Here is a 16,848-nt window from a genome sequence, read left to right as displayed (position 1 = left end):
AGGACCAGTAGTATTTCTTACAAGACAGATTGATACAGTTGGGAAAAAACCAGGAGATTTAGGGCTTGTGTACCTAAGAGCTCATCTGTTTTTTCCAGTGATATCAATTAGACATAAAAAATAATGTTCTTCCTGCAAGCGTTGCCTGACTTATGAACTATACAGGCATAATTTGTTGGGGTTGGTTATTGCAAGGGTGAATTATAAAGGACTGCAGCCATTCTGATGGCTTTTCTCTGGACTGGGAAGATCAGAATTAGTGACAGAGGCTCTGTGATGTACGGTGTTAATGTACGGCTATGGGCTCGTAAGTTTTATGCTCCCTCTTCTCTCCTTCTTCTCTCCCCACTGCCCTCCTGCTATGGCTATGCTACAATACTGTGTTGCTTGCTTATACCAGAGTTATGAGGAGATTGATCCAGCTGGCATTGTGCCCACACTCTTTTTTATTTATCACTGCTCCAGTTTCCTAACCACCCTCAAATTTTGTCAGTGATCACTTTGTCTTTGAATCACGCAGATGCAGTTCTGGAGGGGTCTCAAACGGTCATCTAGACCATATCCCCACTAGGAATCAGATGCAAGTGAACTTACACAGCCCCAACATATTATTTAATCAATTCATAAAAACATTCACTGAGAAACTGCAGCTTTCCTAGGTATCCTCTTTGTATCGCTAACTGTACTATATTTCAGAAAGTCCTTCCAAACACCTATTCTAAGTCTTTTCCTCTGCACTGATACAAATATTTCACAGCATGTCATTAAAAACTGATCCCTGAGGACCTGACTAGGAAAACATAATTTCTGTGAGAATTCCCTGTTTGCAATTACAAGAAAGAATTGTACTTTTTAAGCTATTCAACGTACGCCATGTTGAGTTTATTATCAGTTTACTTTCTTAATCAAAATTTTGTGAGGTACGAAGTCAAATGCCTTACAGTACTTGTGTGAACATTATTACCTTTATCAACCAAACACATGCAATATTTGAAAGCTAATGAGCTATCCAAGATAGTTTCTTAATCATTCCTATTCCTTCCCACTAGAAATACCCAAATCAAATGTCTCCCCTGCCAAGCCCTTCCTCTAGCTCATTTGAAATACCTCTCTTTTAGAAAACTGGGAGGCAATGGATTTCTTTCTGGGATAGGGGGAGAAGCAAAGCTGTTGTTTCCTGCTTTCTCCTTACCTCTTCCCATAGCCTACAAGAAAACAAGCTAGCTAAGTAGTACACACACATAATTAAAGTGAAGCCATTTTGGAAATAATTCCAACTTATGTCGAAAAAGTGACATATTACCTTGCAAATGATGTGTTTCAAAATTAGAGGTGTGCATAGGTTAAGTTTAAGTTGATTGTTAAAACGTAAAAAATGTCAATTAAAAAAACCAACAACCCTACTAACTACTGCCATTTTCAGAACAAGTGAATAAGAACATCAAGTAATGAATTGAAATTAAGTTGTTTCTCAGTAAGCACAATCTATCTAATTTCTTATCACTTAAACATCTGTTACTTACACATCAAAGGAAGGCCGGTTAGATTGAAGGTATCTGGACAGTGTAGCTAACTACTGTAGAGCCTTCCTTGCCAAACAGAAAATTTCCTATTAGACCCAAAGGAAAAGGAAAATGGAACCTTGAGTTAATTTTCCCTAGATGTATTTTAGCCATAAATTCAGTATTTCCACAGAGAACCCATGCTGAATCAAATGCTTTGGGACAAGAGGACAACAAAAAATGAAAGTGATTATTCACTATAGTTATCTTCAATATATTCATTATAAAGTCAGTTTCACGATATTCTTCTCCTCAGTTCCTCTAACTGAAATCTGGCTGAAGTGAATCCTAAGTTCAGTGCAATATAATTTAATGTAAGGTTTAGCTAGGAAGAGGTAATGAACACCTGTGCCAAAAGTGGTGGTTACCATAAAATGATACGTGCATTAAGTATTTACTAGATCGCAGTATTATTTTCTGCTCAAAGTTTAAGGAACTACTTAGTGTCCTAGGCTTGATGATGTGATAACCCTTGGTAAATATTGATTTTTAAATGGTGACCACTGTACAAATTTATACTTGCTAATGGGAAGGCCACAAAGCAAACAGTACTAACTGAGCAAAATCAAGGCACTTCTTCAGCTTGTGTGTTTGACTTGACATATTGTGACAGACACAATGCAGCTCCCAAACGTTTCCCACCAAAACAATGCTCGTCATACCTCTGGGCAACATGGAGATGCTAAGGTAAAGAATAAAAAGGATTATAATCTTTCCTTGTGTAATGTACACCTTTGTAAGAAGCCAAATGAGATATTAACTGCTCTCAAACCACTCGTTATCATATCTTCTCTTACCGCATTCTATTGGTCCCTCACACTTTCTTTCATATTTTTTGACCTTTTTATGTTTGTGCTTTCAAACTTCTGGGAAAAGCGGAGGCATTGCTAATAGGTGTGATGGCAAAGCTTTTCCTCAGACCATGATTCTAAGCACCTGTCTTGTCTTTCCTCCCTTCAAAGACTCATTCAGAAGAGGGATCGAAAAGTCACCCTAACATCACAGGGCTCTATTTTGGACTGCAGAAAGTGAGGTGTTAAGACCCACAGAGAACAGATCTCAGCCACATGTCTTGAAGGTTCTTCACAGCCACTGCACAATGGCTTTGAAGCAAGGCTGGAGAGACCATCCGTGTGCTTGCTACCCTGTTAACCTGCACTTGCACTCAGTTATACTGTATTTTATGCAGAGTGGGAAAGAATTCACTGTTCAAGTGATGTAGAGTTACCTATTGGGTGTAAATGCTTTGCCCGTGTTCCAAGAATACTTAACATGTTGCAGGCTGCACACTGCAAGCTTCTTCATTTTAAATGCATAGAATTGAAGAGATTGTGAGATTATTTAGAAAAACTACTTATATATTTCTGGCCTTTAAATTTCACCCATTTACCTTCAGCTTGACCACCCCAATTAAAGCTGGAGCATATCTTCTGAAAAGACATCCTGACTTGAGATGAGTTGAATTTTCAAAAAAATGGAAAATTCCCACCTTCCTTGAAGAGAACTTTATCAGATTGTGCATTACCCCCCTGGCATTTCAAGCATGCTGAGAGTCAACACACAAAAATTGTCTTCTGCCAGGATGCAGAGAAGCAGCAAGTCAGTCACAGCCAAATTTGGTATACTGCGAATAAATGAAAAAATAAAAAAATTAATTATGTATGTATAGGGCAAATCTTTATCAAGAGCTTTATGCCTAGAAAGGAAGTTATTTAGTAAATTATTACAGCTAGACAGAACAGGAAGACCTCAAATCAGATTTACCTGCTCTGTTAGTGTCCACCAGACAGAGAAGAGCTGTTGAAGGAGTACTGGCAGTGAGGCAATAACGAATGTCCCAAGCTTGCCTTTGTTTAGTCCATTGTAGTTTATATGTGTGGAAGGAATAAGTATAAGCTGGTTAGTCAGGTACCTTCTGTCCAGGTATATTTAAAGAAACTTTCCAAGAAGAGCTTGTCTCAATAAACTCCTGTTTTACCTCAACCCTTCACCTTCTTCTGCAGGGCAGCCTCTTCTAAAAGATTTCAGGATTTTTGAAATTCATTTTATATTGTATGTAACTATCTACTACAGCATGGCTTGATAGTTAAAGATCCCTCAGCATGTTTCATTCATGATTTGACCTGTATTTCAAAGATGGCCTCCATAGATAAAAGCTAGTATTGGTAGCTGTTGTGTACCAGTCAGCCATCTGGGCTCTTTTGTTTGAGCAGGATCTCTGCTAGACCTCTAACTTTTAATGGCGCTACTAGCTTATGTCTGTAAGGAAAGTAGTTGTAGCAAACGATCAATTAGCAACCGAGAACATTACTGGGGTGTTTCTGATGTTGTTGCTGCTACAAATTACAGCTTATTGTTACATTTTTGTAACTATGGAGCAATTGTGCATTTGCATAAAAATATGGGTCACTGGTATGAGAACATTAACAGGTGCTTCCAACAATCTTATTATTTTCTTAGACAATAACGATGTGTTATCAAAACCTGTAACATTGTCCTAGTGGTGATTTTACTTCAAAATACTGAAACTGAAGAGGAAAAAAAGAGGTACTTTTGCCTTTTCTAAACGGAAAAACTGAGCAACTTTTGCTTAAGCAAAGATATTAGGTCTCACAGTCAGCAAGGCTGGCTAGTGAACAGAAGAGAACCTTTTCCAGCTGGGTAATGGTGGGGGGTTCAGCCCCTCTGTACCATTTCTGGGGAGAGGCCTCCCACGAGTCACATGTGTTGCAGAGCCATGTGAGAAGCCTCCCAGAAACCTGGCTGACATACTCTGTGGAGGTTGTGACTGCTGGAAACCATACACTGCAGGCTGTGTTAAACTCACAGAAAAACCTTGGCAGAAAAACCGGTGGAGCTCAAGACTTTCAGAAGCCCTACTAGTGTATTATTGAAGACGCTTAAGTCTTTCCAGCTCAGCTCTGGCTTTCCCAAGGTTTCGGGACTGATCCGTCTGAGGACCACCAGCAGTCAGATCTGGGAACCACCCTTGTTGTCTACATGACTTTGTGAGTCTTTGGAGTAGCTGAGGAAGACAACTCAGCCTGTGAACTTCACACGCAAAGAAGGTTTAAAAATCCCATGAGAAGTCATACAAAATCAACTGCAGTAGGTGCTGCCTAAAGCATTATAAACGCTGGACTACAGCAGACAAGTACAAGAACACAGAAACTATTTCATAACACAAAACCATTGCAGGTTTATGTATTAATGGCACAGAAAATCTCTCACGCCAAAAGGGAAGAGAATTTCTATGGTTGCAAGTAAAGGCTTCATCAGCTCCTTACTAAATGGTGGACTGAAACCTGAGCAATACCTTTATATCTGAAGCAAATTCTGGCAGCCCCTGCATAAACGTGGGCTGTGCTGTGCTGCCGAACTTCATCTCTGAATCACATTTATTTGTACTAAACCTACAGTTACTATTAGAAAGTTTAAATCTAAAGCTTTTCATGCGATTGAATATATGCATTATGTTTTCCTGTGTATATGCAGAGCAGAAACAGTACAGTGGATGTTAATATCACCTTGCCTTGTTTAACTGTGAAAGCTATTTTGCATATGAGCTTATCTAATAAATGTTACATCTGCTGGATGATTACATTTTTCTAACTTTTATCATTCTATTTTTGTCTTATCTTTGTGCATTTACTCTGTATTCTCTATGGAGAATACCTTACGTATTCCTGGCATCCTCGTCTCCTTTTCCTCCACTACAACTTTGATTCTACACAAGGGAGACACATCAATGACACTTATTTGTTAATATCATTTAATGGTTCTCTAGGTGACTTTGTTTATATTCTCTCCTTCTCTAAGTTACTCAACAATATACATAAACATATATATGCATACATATATAAAGGTTTACTACAAATAAGGAAAATATTTTACATGGCTCCAAAAATCTATGTACCAAAGAAATCAGTCAGAAGGTTTTGTCATATGTTATAATGAAATCCCTGCTCTACTGAAGACACCAGATAAATGCTATCTTGGACTTCAATTCAACTAAGTTTTCAAATACCCCTTTCTCCCCCATGTACTTTTAATTTTTGTCAGTTTGCACTGCTCACTACGTGCAGCAGTATTAATGCAGTAATATTAGATGTACCCAGGATACTGACCAATGAAATATTCACAAACAGATGAAAGATAGGCCATATGTGTGGGTTTTTTTGTGGGGTTTTTTTTCAAGAACAAAACTTAAGTATATCTTGATCTTTTTTGGCAGGGGATGGGAGTGATTGAAAAAACAGAAGTAGGAGGAACAGGATGAAGAAAAGCTGCCTTTTCACAGAATCACAGAATCATTAAGGTTGGAAAAGACCTGTAAGATCATCAAGTCCAACCATGGCTTGGACAAGGCATTCTGCAGTGCCATGCTGCTCACGTAGGTGCTTGGATACTCTGCAGGTCACTTCCCTTGTGACTGAAGGAGGTCTGGATTTTTGTTTTTTGAAGGAAATGCTTCACAGTATGTGTGGACTTCTAAGAACAGTTAGGTAAAAATACATTAAAGTTGACATCGATGAGAGAAATCTTGGTTTATATTTGAAAAAGTGCCATGTCCACACCCACACCGCCCCCCAAAAAAATAAAGAAGAAATAACTTGATAAAAAATTTAATCAGTGGGATTATGGAAAGAAGCAAAATGTGTTTAATACTAGAGTTTATAAATTTATATTAGATTTTATATATTAGTTACAATACTAGAGTTTATATATGGGTTTATACTAATAAATCTGTGAGAAAATATGTCTGTAACTGAAGAACTTGCTTTGTGTGATGGTCTCTCTACTTATGGTATGAGTCTCCGAGTCCCCAAGTTTTAGAAATAATGACTCATCCAGAGTGTTGCTTATTTCAACTCCTGAAAATTAGACTCTGAATATGGAGAAAACCAGTCCTAGCAATGAGAACACAAGAAGTTTTCCAGCCATGTTACACAATAGCTGTGGGGTGTTGCGTGGTTCCTGGACCTGTAAAGGTATAGGGAATCATGTAGGGCTTTTGTTTTATGTTTTTTCAGATCAAACAACTGTATTACAGTAAAATAATCTGAGTTTCATCATTTCAACTTTGCTGTACATGTTTGATAAATGCTTTGTGATACTCAACACTTCCCTGAAAGTCTTAAATTACACATGAACATAGAGCACACTTAGGCATGCATGAGCTGATGGGCCTGGAAAATAAAAAGGTTGTTAAAGCAAGCTCCCAATTATGCTTCCTTGTAGGTCAAAGACAATATCATATGAAGACTGCCATTCGGTGGCTAGTTCTGTCAACTGTTTATGTTTCACATAATTCCCTTGAAGATGTAGTTGATGAGAAATCTCATCTAACTGATGAGAAATCTATAGTGGTTGAAATATTTGCAACTCTCTAGACTTACGCAAATTTGCTGTTTTGAGTCTTTATTTCTCTGGAATATTTGTGGGGCCTGTAATTTTCCTGAACAGTTGCAAGAGTTTTTATCCAATGCCACGAATTGTTTGATTTTTTCCTGAGAAAGTGATTTTCTAGATTTCTGTTAGAGCTACTCGTATTGTGAGATTATGAATTTTACAGTCAGGAAAAGCAAAAATATCTTTTGAGTAGCAGCAGTGGATACTTCATCCTCTTATATATATCATTAAACCAACACTTAAGGCCCTTTCATTGCTGTGACAGCCAATGAAGAGTGCTCAATCACACTGAACTCTTTAATCAACTACTTGGATCACTTAAAGGACTTGGACAGTTGGCACGGATTTAAACAGTTGGACAGAGCATGACCAACAAAAAATTGACAAGCAAGACTGGGCAACCCAGATGGACTCTGAACTTATCTTCTTCCTAAAGAGGCTGAATGTCCACTTTTCAGCCTTCATCTAAACCAGAAAAAAAGAATCAATAACATTGTCACTTTTTTATTTTCTGGTAAGTTACATAGCCTACATTTCTATCTAATTCTGAAATGTAAAAAAGTCAGAGGTCAGCTAAAGTAACAAGGAAATGCGGTGTAGGGGTTTTGCCATCTCTCATTCTTATTTTTCAACCAGCTCCATTTTGCTGCCTAAAAGCTACTCCAGAGTTTTGCAGCACTTGCGTTGTCTGCCCAAACTGCTTCTAACCAGGTGCTGTCAAGAGTACTCGGTATCCATCTGTGACATGTATGTGTCAGATACAGCATGTATAAAAGGACACCTTTCCTAGCTGCTCAGGAGGAGCCCAGCAACCCACCAGGGCTCAGGGCAAGCCCAGCTGGAGTCTCTTGCTGGTGAATTCACTATGCTGACTGACAGTGCCCTGCAGGTCTCACTACTCAAGAGAAGGGTGAACTCTCTCTACAAGAAAAACGAGCTTTCATTTTCACCTCAAATTTTCACCTCCACCTCCAAATTTCAAACAGTGACCAACTAAGATAGCAATAGTTCTCAGCCTGAGCCACCCAAAATGTCCCTCCTTCTCCAAAATAATTCCTCCTTGCTCTTCAGCGATAGGTCTCAGTTTTAATCCAATGCTGACCTTGGACTGTCTAACGACCTTCACATGCTACCCATCTCTGAAATAAGCATCTAATTTTTCATTTCACTATACAAGACTAAATATTTAGTTTAATTATTTGTGGGTGACCATCCATTCTTAATTAGCTAAGAAAATCAATATTGTATTTGTGGAAAACAGTATTTAAGGCTGGAATATCTCATTAATGAAATAAAACCACATTTCCACATTTCCTCACATTTGCTTGGGTTTAGGGCAACATTATGATACCATTTAATCATTTTAAATTGCTGAACTGGACATTTTCCAAACTTCCCTAATTTGAAGTCACAAAAATTTTAACCATGTCCCAGAGCACCCTCTTCATATATTCTCTCTCTGAGTATATATGTTAATGTGCATTAATTATACTCTTTCTAAGTACTGTACATGTTTCTGACACGAGGATTCTACATTACAGTGAAGGATTATTGTACTTTCTAGGCCCACTGCAGCTACAGCAGCTTCAATCACTTTAATATATTTTATTACAAGTAGCATTTAATTAACAGTACATCTACTGTCTATGTGAAGGATCCAGTCCTGCACAGGTTTAGGCACATGCTTAATTTTGTGCACTGTGAATAGTTCTACGGAACCAATTGTTTTGTTAAAAGAATGGGATGCTAACCTCAAAAAAACACTCAGATTTTTACTGCCGTGTGAAGCGGCTGGCACTGCAGAGACATGACAGAGGAATGAGAACTGTGGCTGAGAAAAATAAGATATTTTGAACAGGATCAGGAGACTAATTTCATTTCTGCCTATATTTTATTTTTTAAACAGAATGGATTTGCTGGTACTGAAAGAGATTAGTTTCATTGTGTACCTGAAGGTTTTTTTTACATGCTTCAGGCAGCTCTTGCAGGGATGGTTTACAGTGATTGTATGGGACAGTAAGCAACTGTGTTGGCACTGGAGCTTTTTTCAGCAATCCAATTCCCTCTATTCCAAAGAAGAATCTTTCAGAAGTATCCTTCATAATTATTTTAGAGCAATTGGAGAAAGAATCTTTTGGAGACTCAAAAAAAGGCAATATTAAGCTTTTGGGGAAAGGACAGAACAACTTTTTAACATCTTTCTTGCTCTAGTACCAAAGCCACACACGTAGTGTGCACACCCATTCCCTTCATGGTTTTCCTGGAAATTCCTCACAGCAGATATAAAGTATCCTAAAACAGAGGGTTATAAAAAACATCACTGTGCAAAGGAGAGGTCCCAGGACATTTTCAAGTTCTTGCTAACTTGTTTTGTGCTTAGTTTGGGGCTTTGGTCACACTTTGCATCAGAGGTGTGGGTGTAGGAAAGATAACCTTCCAGCACTGCCCAAACATGGTTTAGCATGGGGTTACAGAAAATACAGGATGAACTGATGGTGCACTAAAATTTCGTTTTTCTGTTGGAAGATGAAATTATGAAGGAATACTAAGAAATAAAAGAGACATTATGTAACTACATATGTCAATGAAATGTCAACATTCAATTAGCATGTATACATATATTTAATCACAACTTTTAAAATATTGCCTTCAGAAGGAATTTAGTTTCTACACACTGGTGTTGCACTGCAAACTATCTGGATGTCCACACCGCTTGAAAAATGATTGCTCCACCTTTCTGTAAAACCACTAGGTGGAGATGTAGGTTTACCAAGCTAGGATTGCAACAAGGCTTTAAAAGGCACAAGATTGAAAAACGCCTCTTAAAAAAATGTACAAGATTGATAAATTATGTATCTTGTTGGTTACAAATTCCAACACATCTTTGAAGGAGGAAAAATGGGAAAAAACCTAAATGCTCAGTTGTAAAATTGTCCAAGCAAATTATTATTTTTTAAGACACAAGTTCTTATGTTTAAGACTCTGAGAGAATAATCGCTTCATGTTACAAATTGTCTGCTGCCAATACACACACACATTTTCCTTTATTCTCTTACCAGCTGCTAGCTCATTCTATCAGTGGTCAGGAACAAACAAACAAAAACTACCCGTAAATTTTTTAGCCCGCTTTCAAACTTTCAAACCAGTGGAAATATGCCAGCAACTGGCAGATTTCAGGACTGTTTGCTCAAGTTGAGGGAATTACTTTTAATTCTGGCACTTTTTCAGCCGCATCCTGATATCTGGTATAAGATGTAAAAAGCAAAGTATGGCATTCTGAGTTGCTTTCTTTAAAATAAGACACGTTTCTTTCTGTCTTTCTGCTGTGTGTGCTTAATCATGGAAAGGGAAAATCAGAAGTCAAATGAAACAGTTGTTTACGTGTACTGCTTCCACTTTCCTTTTCAGAGACCTTTTCTATCTCCACTACTTATCTATGTGCACTACAAACTCTCCCACAGCAGACAAGAAGAATCTGGGCATTTTCCAGAAGGGAAGAGTGATTCAGAATTCATTCTTCCATATTTCTCCCCTTAATGAAAATGCTCCTGCAGCTACTGCTATTTTTTCCGATGGGTAGGAAAAACAAGCGCTATCTTGACTTCCACCCCTCAGCATCAAAAAGAAGTTAACTATCCTGCCTTCAGATTCATGTAATGGCTCTGTACATTTTTTCTTTCTTTCTTTCTTTTTTTTTAATGTAACTTTCAAAGTCTTGTTAGAGAAGATTTGGGAATGAATTGACCTCCTTTTGAAATGTTAGGAAAAGAAATGGGTGGCAGATATTAGTTTGGGGAAGGTCAGTATCTTCATAAAAATGACCCCTCCTTTTCTATAACCTTGGATAGGGACATGCTTTTAGCCAAGTGTCTGCGATTTAATACCATTTACTACAATCTCTGTAATTCTGCTAATAGTGTATGTAAGTCTAAGGTGTAAGTGGATAGATCATATATCAGTTCTAGCTTTTTTTTTTCTGATTTCTGCCAAAGCCTTCTTGTTTAGTGAGAAAAAATGGGGAATAATATTTCAGAAGTAAAAACTGAGAATTGTAATATTTTAGATGCCATTGTCCAGTGATGTGATTATTTCTATCAGTGCCTGCAATTTTTAGGGCTATTTCCAGGGAGGACAACAGAAATGGGAGTAACCACTAAATATTTGAGCAAATTAGGTCAAAAGAAGGGAGGCATTTCTCTTTCGGCTAGAAAACTCTTTAAAGACCCCTACCACCTGACAAACTCCCAAAACCAGTTATACAGGGTCCTGCAGCTGCATTCATCATATTCAAGGGAAATGCAGGCTGTTAGGAAGATAAACAATGAAGCTCTTCCAAAAGCTAAACTTATGGAAGGGGAACTGTTAGAGTTCGTACTATAACTGAAAAAGAAAATTAAGAAAAGGGACCTTCCTTAACAAATGGTATTGTAATTTTGCAGAAGTATATCCTCACATCTTAATAACAATGTTTCTCATACTCTTGTCCTACCCTTCCACACTGCAGTGCTTCCCAATAAATGTTGTTAATTATGAAACGGGGATCCTGGTTATTTATGTAGACTAATATATTTTGGTTTTCTTCAGGACAAAGTTCTTCAGGTCTTTCATGGTGAAAATAAGATTTTTTAAAATGTTTTCTTTTTTTCCTTAGGATTACAACAAGGCCTAAAAACTAGCAAGAGCCAGGTAAGTCGGTGGGAAGCAGAAAAACAAAAGGAAACCTGGTTGGGGAGGAGGGAGTTCAGTTTTAGACTTAAAGGACTATGTGATTTATTAGTATTATAAAAATGCTTGTCATTTTAGAAATACATGCATCTAGCAACTACACAAGCCAAAAGTTCTCGTGTGCAGCAAGACAGAAAGAAAGAAAGAAACAAAAATCTCTGGGCCAGTCAAAAAGGATGAGGTTAAAGCTGCAATTTGTAAAGCACTACTTTCAGGGGGAATCTCTGCTTTTTGAGAAGCAGAAAGAGTCACTGAGGTGAGAGCATTTCTGCTGATGAAGGGCAGCCTGCCTGCCTCTGGGCTAACGCTTCAGACCCAGCCCAACTAAAACTTGGGTTTGTACTAATCCAATTCAGAGCCTTACCCCAACGAACCCCCCCTTCTGCCTCCTCAGCTGAGAATCTGCCCGTCTTTTCATCCTACACTAGCTCTGAATGCCTTCTAATCAGTTACAGATTGAGAAGAAAAACGAAGAGCCCCTGTATTAAACAGGTTTTTCTCCTCAAGTGTTGAATATGAAATTCTCCTTAAAAAGCATTTCCTACTGTGGTCACACACATACCTACTGAGGTACTTGCCGAAATAACCCAGCACAGAATTAAGACTCTTCTGACAGTCAGGGAAAAGACAGATTTCAGCTTAATCCTAATGAAAAAAGAAAAGAAAAAAAAATAGTGTCTGCCAGGAGTCTCTTGCTGTTAATCAGTAATGTTACATCTTAACCCTTTATATGCTACAGCCCAAGCCTGCCTCGAGTCACACCTTTTTTTAAGTCTCATAACAACAGGACAAATGGCAAATAAGAAGTGAAAGAGGCAAGATCAGTTGTCTGGCTTTAGGATTTAGCTGACAGCACGAAAGCCGGAGGGTGCCTGGGTTCCCAGTTTCTGTGTGCCATCCCCCCTACCCAAACAATCTTCTCCCTGTCTTCAGCTATCTCTGTAAAACTATTTTGCTAAGACTGTTGGATTAGTTCAATGCATCTTCCACTGAGCTGTCCCTGGTTACAGGGTCTGATACGTGCAATGCGCACGCTCACGCACAGAAACATCCTAACTCATAGCCACTGTAACAAACTGGAGGCCACGGGAGGGAGGACCACCCTCTGACAATCACATCTGAGGAAAACAGATGTTCCCCCCACTTTGAAACCCTCTCTACTTTGAGATGAGAATACATTTGATCAAAACACGATGCCATTCATCTTATGTGGCTGTTTGTCGATCATAGCTCCTGGAAGGATAAGCGAATCCTATGGAAAGACATTTATCTAAATTATCCTGATAAAATGCTATCACTCCACAGGGAAAGAAAAATGAGGCAGAATGCTAGTTTGTACACAATTATACTAACCTGGAGGGAAATTGGGACGTGGAGTTGAACGACATTTAATAAAAGTTGGAGCGCTAGTTGAAAAAAAGAAATATTTTCTTAAAGTAAAGTTTCTCCTTTGTGAGGATTTGCTCCATTTGAAAACAAAGAAATAAAAAAAAAAAGAAGATTAAAAATATGAACTGCCTCTCCCATTCAAACAGCATACAGTTAGTGTTTGTGACTTTTCCCTTGACAACTAGATAAGAAGATAAATGCGTAGTTTCTCTTAATTAGCCTTTCTTAATTAAAAACACCAGAGGTATTTGTGATCATAATGAACTCTTCTGACAGAATGGTCACTTGTTCTTCTGGATGTCACTCCAGGAAAATTAGATTTTTTTTTTTTTTACGGGGGATGAATTCTGTGCTAAGGAAGAAATAAATGATGCCCGCAAAAGCAGTGTCCCCTTGGTTTTATCTGAATGAGATGGATGTGTATCTTGTGGTTTTTAGAATGGTGTGGGGCAGTATTAGCCATCATTAGCACCCCAGTATGGATCCAATTCACTAATTACTTATGCTGTCTTGGTTCACTGAGATTTAAGTACCAAGTCAATCCCATTATCTGCAGTCTCCCTAGCTTGCCAGAGTCATCCGTCTTTTATGGAAAAAAAGCACAAGGGTTATCAATAGGACCCTGAAATACTTGGGATTTTCCCACTTCAGGAGGAGGCAAGATTAGTCCTGACTAAAGTCGCATCTTCTCTAAGCTGCTACTTTGGATGTGATAAAAGTGAATGCTGACAATTATCCATAACTACATAAAGAGCAGGAGAGAGAGGGAAGGAGGCAAGAGCAGCGAGGAGAGAAGTCTGCCACACATGCCTGCATCTGTCCTACGGTCGCAGGCAGCTTTTCATATCACCTCAGAGCTACAAATTACAATTCGTCTGTTACAAACATGCGATAATATAGTCAGAAATCAGAAATTAAAATATTCCAACGGCCTCGGGCCTCCTCAGAGAGAAAGAGAGAGGGAGAGAGGCTGAGACGAAGAGAAGGAGGAGGGAGAGGGAGAGAGAGGAGTACGCTGAGCCCCTGCGCTGCCTGTGTTGTTTGTGCCCTCCCTTCTCCATCCTACATGTTTAATGTCTGCAGCAGTACTGAGGCCTTGTCTGTTTGGGATGGTTGATTGACATCTGCTCTGCCGAGAGGAAGGAACTGGCAGCTATTGGCAGCACTGTCACGTTCATTTGCACACTTTATGAAGCAGCAGTGTGGCTACTAATACAAAAAGAAATCTTCTAAGCAGCATGACATCTCTTGGAATGGAATATTTGTCTTTACAAATGATTGCACTGCTGCCAGTACTTGACATGGTGCTCGCAAACATGTGTAATTGTTGGAAGTGTAATGATGATTATTTGCATATTTAATGTTCAAACAAGTACTGGAGAAGCAACTTAGAGTAAACCTTTTATGGGGAGGATTTAAATATGTTCAGCATCAGCCTGATGAGTCCCAGAAAGAAGTCGGGGTCTGAGGGGAGACCTCATGAGCACGGCTGCTGTATGAAGGGGAGTTTAAGAAATCACCATGGAATGCGCCACTCAGATATTTTATAGGTTTATTTTGAGACAGATTTCATATGAATTCCTCTCCCATTCACTTTAATTGCTCAAAATTATATTTAAATGTAATTATACGAAAATTTAGGAATGGTCTATTTATCATGTGTCTGAAATCAGCCATACAGCAAACTGAGGAAAGTAGATAAGCAAGCACATATTTACCAGTAACATCAGTTTACAGAAAGCCTGTGCATGATGGCAACGGCACTTATTTTAACTCTTTGACATAAGTGTGAGAAGGGTGCAGGTCATGGGAGGGAGGCTTACAAACCCTTTTTCCTGGGCTGGAAATACAGTGCTGGACATTTGCCCTGGAAATCAGAGACATGCCCAGGTTGATAGAAGAGGGCTTTCCTTCCTGTAGAAAGCCCTCCTCTTTCTGCCTTAGAAAGAGACTTTTCCTTTTTCCCCTTCCATACTAATTTTTTTTTTTAATCTTGTGACATAGAGACCTAGTCAGCACACAGACCTTGCACGTATGTATATGCACACAGATGTGCACAGTTGCACGTATGAAGGGGAAAACATTTTACAAAAGGGGTCTCCAACACAGCAGAAAGAAACAATACTTTTGAAGGCAGTATTATTCCCCTGGGAAGGATACACATTGGTTTTATCAGTGGAATAATTTCAGATGATACAGATACATGAATGGCAATTAAGCCCTTCACCTTTAGTGAAGAATTTCTTTAACTGAAGACTTCATCTCCCAACTATTTTTTTCATCTTAAAGACAGGCCTTCTCCAGTTGAAACTTTCCCTTCTTAAAATATTTATCTTAACAATTAGCTTTCATCTCCCCACCCTACCTCAACTGTCCTGTTTCCTTCCTCCTTTTTTCCTCTGTCTTCCTCTCTTTCTCTTTTTTGTGTGGTGTCAGTACCAAGAGATTTATAATCACCAAATCCTACATTGTTTGAGGGGCAGCACAATAAACTTGACTCAATTATCATGCTGTAAATTGATTTAAAAAAAAAATCTGATGGATGAATAGAGACTGAATATCTTCGTCTCTGACCCTGTCGTATCATCAGCAATTCTCTGGCAGGACTCCCACTTGATTGACAATGCTGCTAATGAACACTGTCTTAGGCCATGTAATGATCTACCTGCCATGAACAAGGTTTGGCAATGCTACCTTTGCATACCTGTCAAACAATTAATCCTTTAAAAAACAGATATATTGTCTTGAAGCGTGGAATTGTCTGGAAATTAATAGAAAAGTGGAGGCATAAGATAAATACATGTCTGCTCATTAAGCTAATCAGGATTGTTTTGTTGCTTATCTTGTTCCAAAAGCACTCCCCCTCTATTTATTTTAGTCACCTGTTGTCCAATCCTCACAAGAAGCCAATGTCTTCCTTTATCTGACCAGCTCCTGCCTTATTATTTACCTTGGCCAATGATGAATACAGAAAGTATTCGGCTGACTGTGGTTGTAATCATTCTTCCCAACTGAATGTGTGTTGGACTTTTGTATTTTGGGTTTTTAAAATTTTTTTCACTCATGCTCAGACCACTTACCTGCTCTGTTTTGTCTTCTGAGAAGCTGAAGGTAAAGAAAACTTTGTACAGCATCTGGTATTAATGTGCGGCTCATTGGCCTTCTGATTCTTCCTCCAGATCCTGACCAAACCTCCTTACGATACGAACAGAGTGAAAATGCTGGGGTGCGAAGGACCCCTTTGTTGACCGCAGTTGTATGCAACACTCACTAGTCGCTGAGCAGGATTCTGGAAGAAGGATGATCTGTGTCACTTTGTCAGCAATAAAAAGTGTCTTCTACTTCTTCAGGCATCACGGAACAGAAAAGCCACCCAAACCCACGTTTGCTGGCTCACTGAACACTACTCACTGTGCGTCAATATGTACTCCAGGTACCTTCCACAAAATATAACTCATCTGAAGCACAGTCTTGTGTTTTTATAAGTAGCTAATTGCTTGCCTAAAAAAATGAGAATGGGGGTAGGGGCACTGGAAGGTGGCTAAGAAATGTGATGTTAAGGAGAGGAGGGGCTCATAAAAGAAACAGTTAGACTGCACAGTTGAATTTAGTTCCTTACGAAATTCTTTGAAGAAGCAAAAGTATTTAAAAAACATATGACAATAATTAGCAGTATTTCTTTGGGGATTTGTTTGTTTGACCTTAGCCTTTTAATCTGTCAAAGTATGCTAATAAGCCTGACAGACAGAAAGATAAAATG

This window comes from Gavia stellata, chromosome 1, assembly GCF_030936135.1.
Source record: "Gavia stellata isolate bGavSte3 chromosome 1, bGavSte3.hap2, whole genome shotgun sequence".
Taxonomy (NCBI): domain Eukaryota; kingdom Metazoa; phylum Chordata; class Aves; order Gaviiformes; family Gaviidae; genus Gavia; species Gavia stellata.
The sequence above is the reverse complement of the archived record's forward strand: the minus strand, read 5'-3'. Positions refer to the sequence as shown.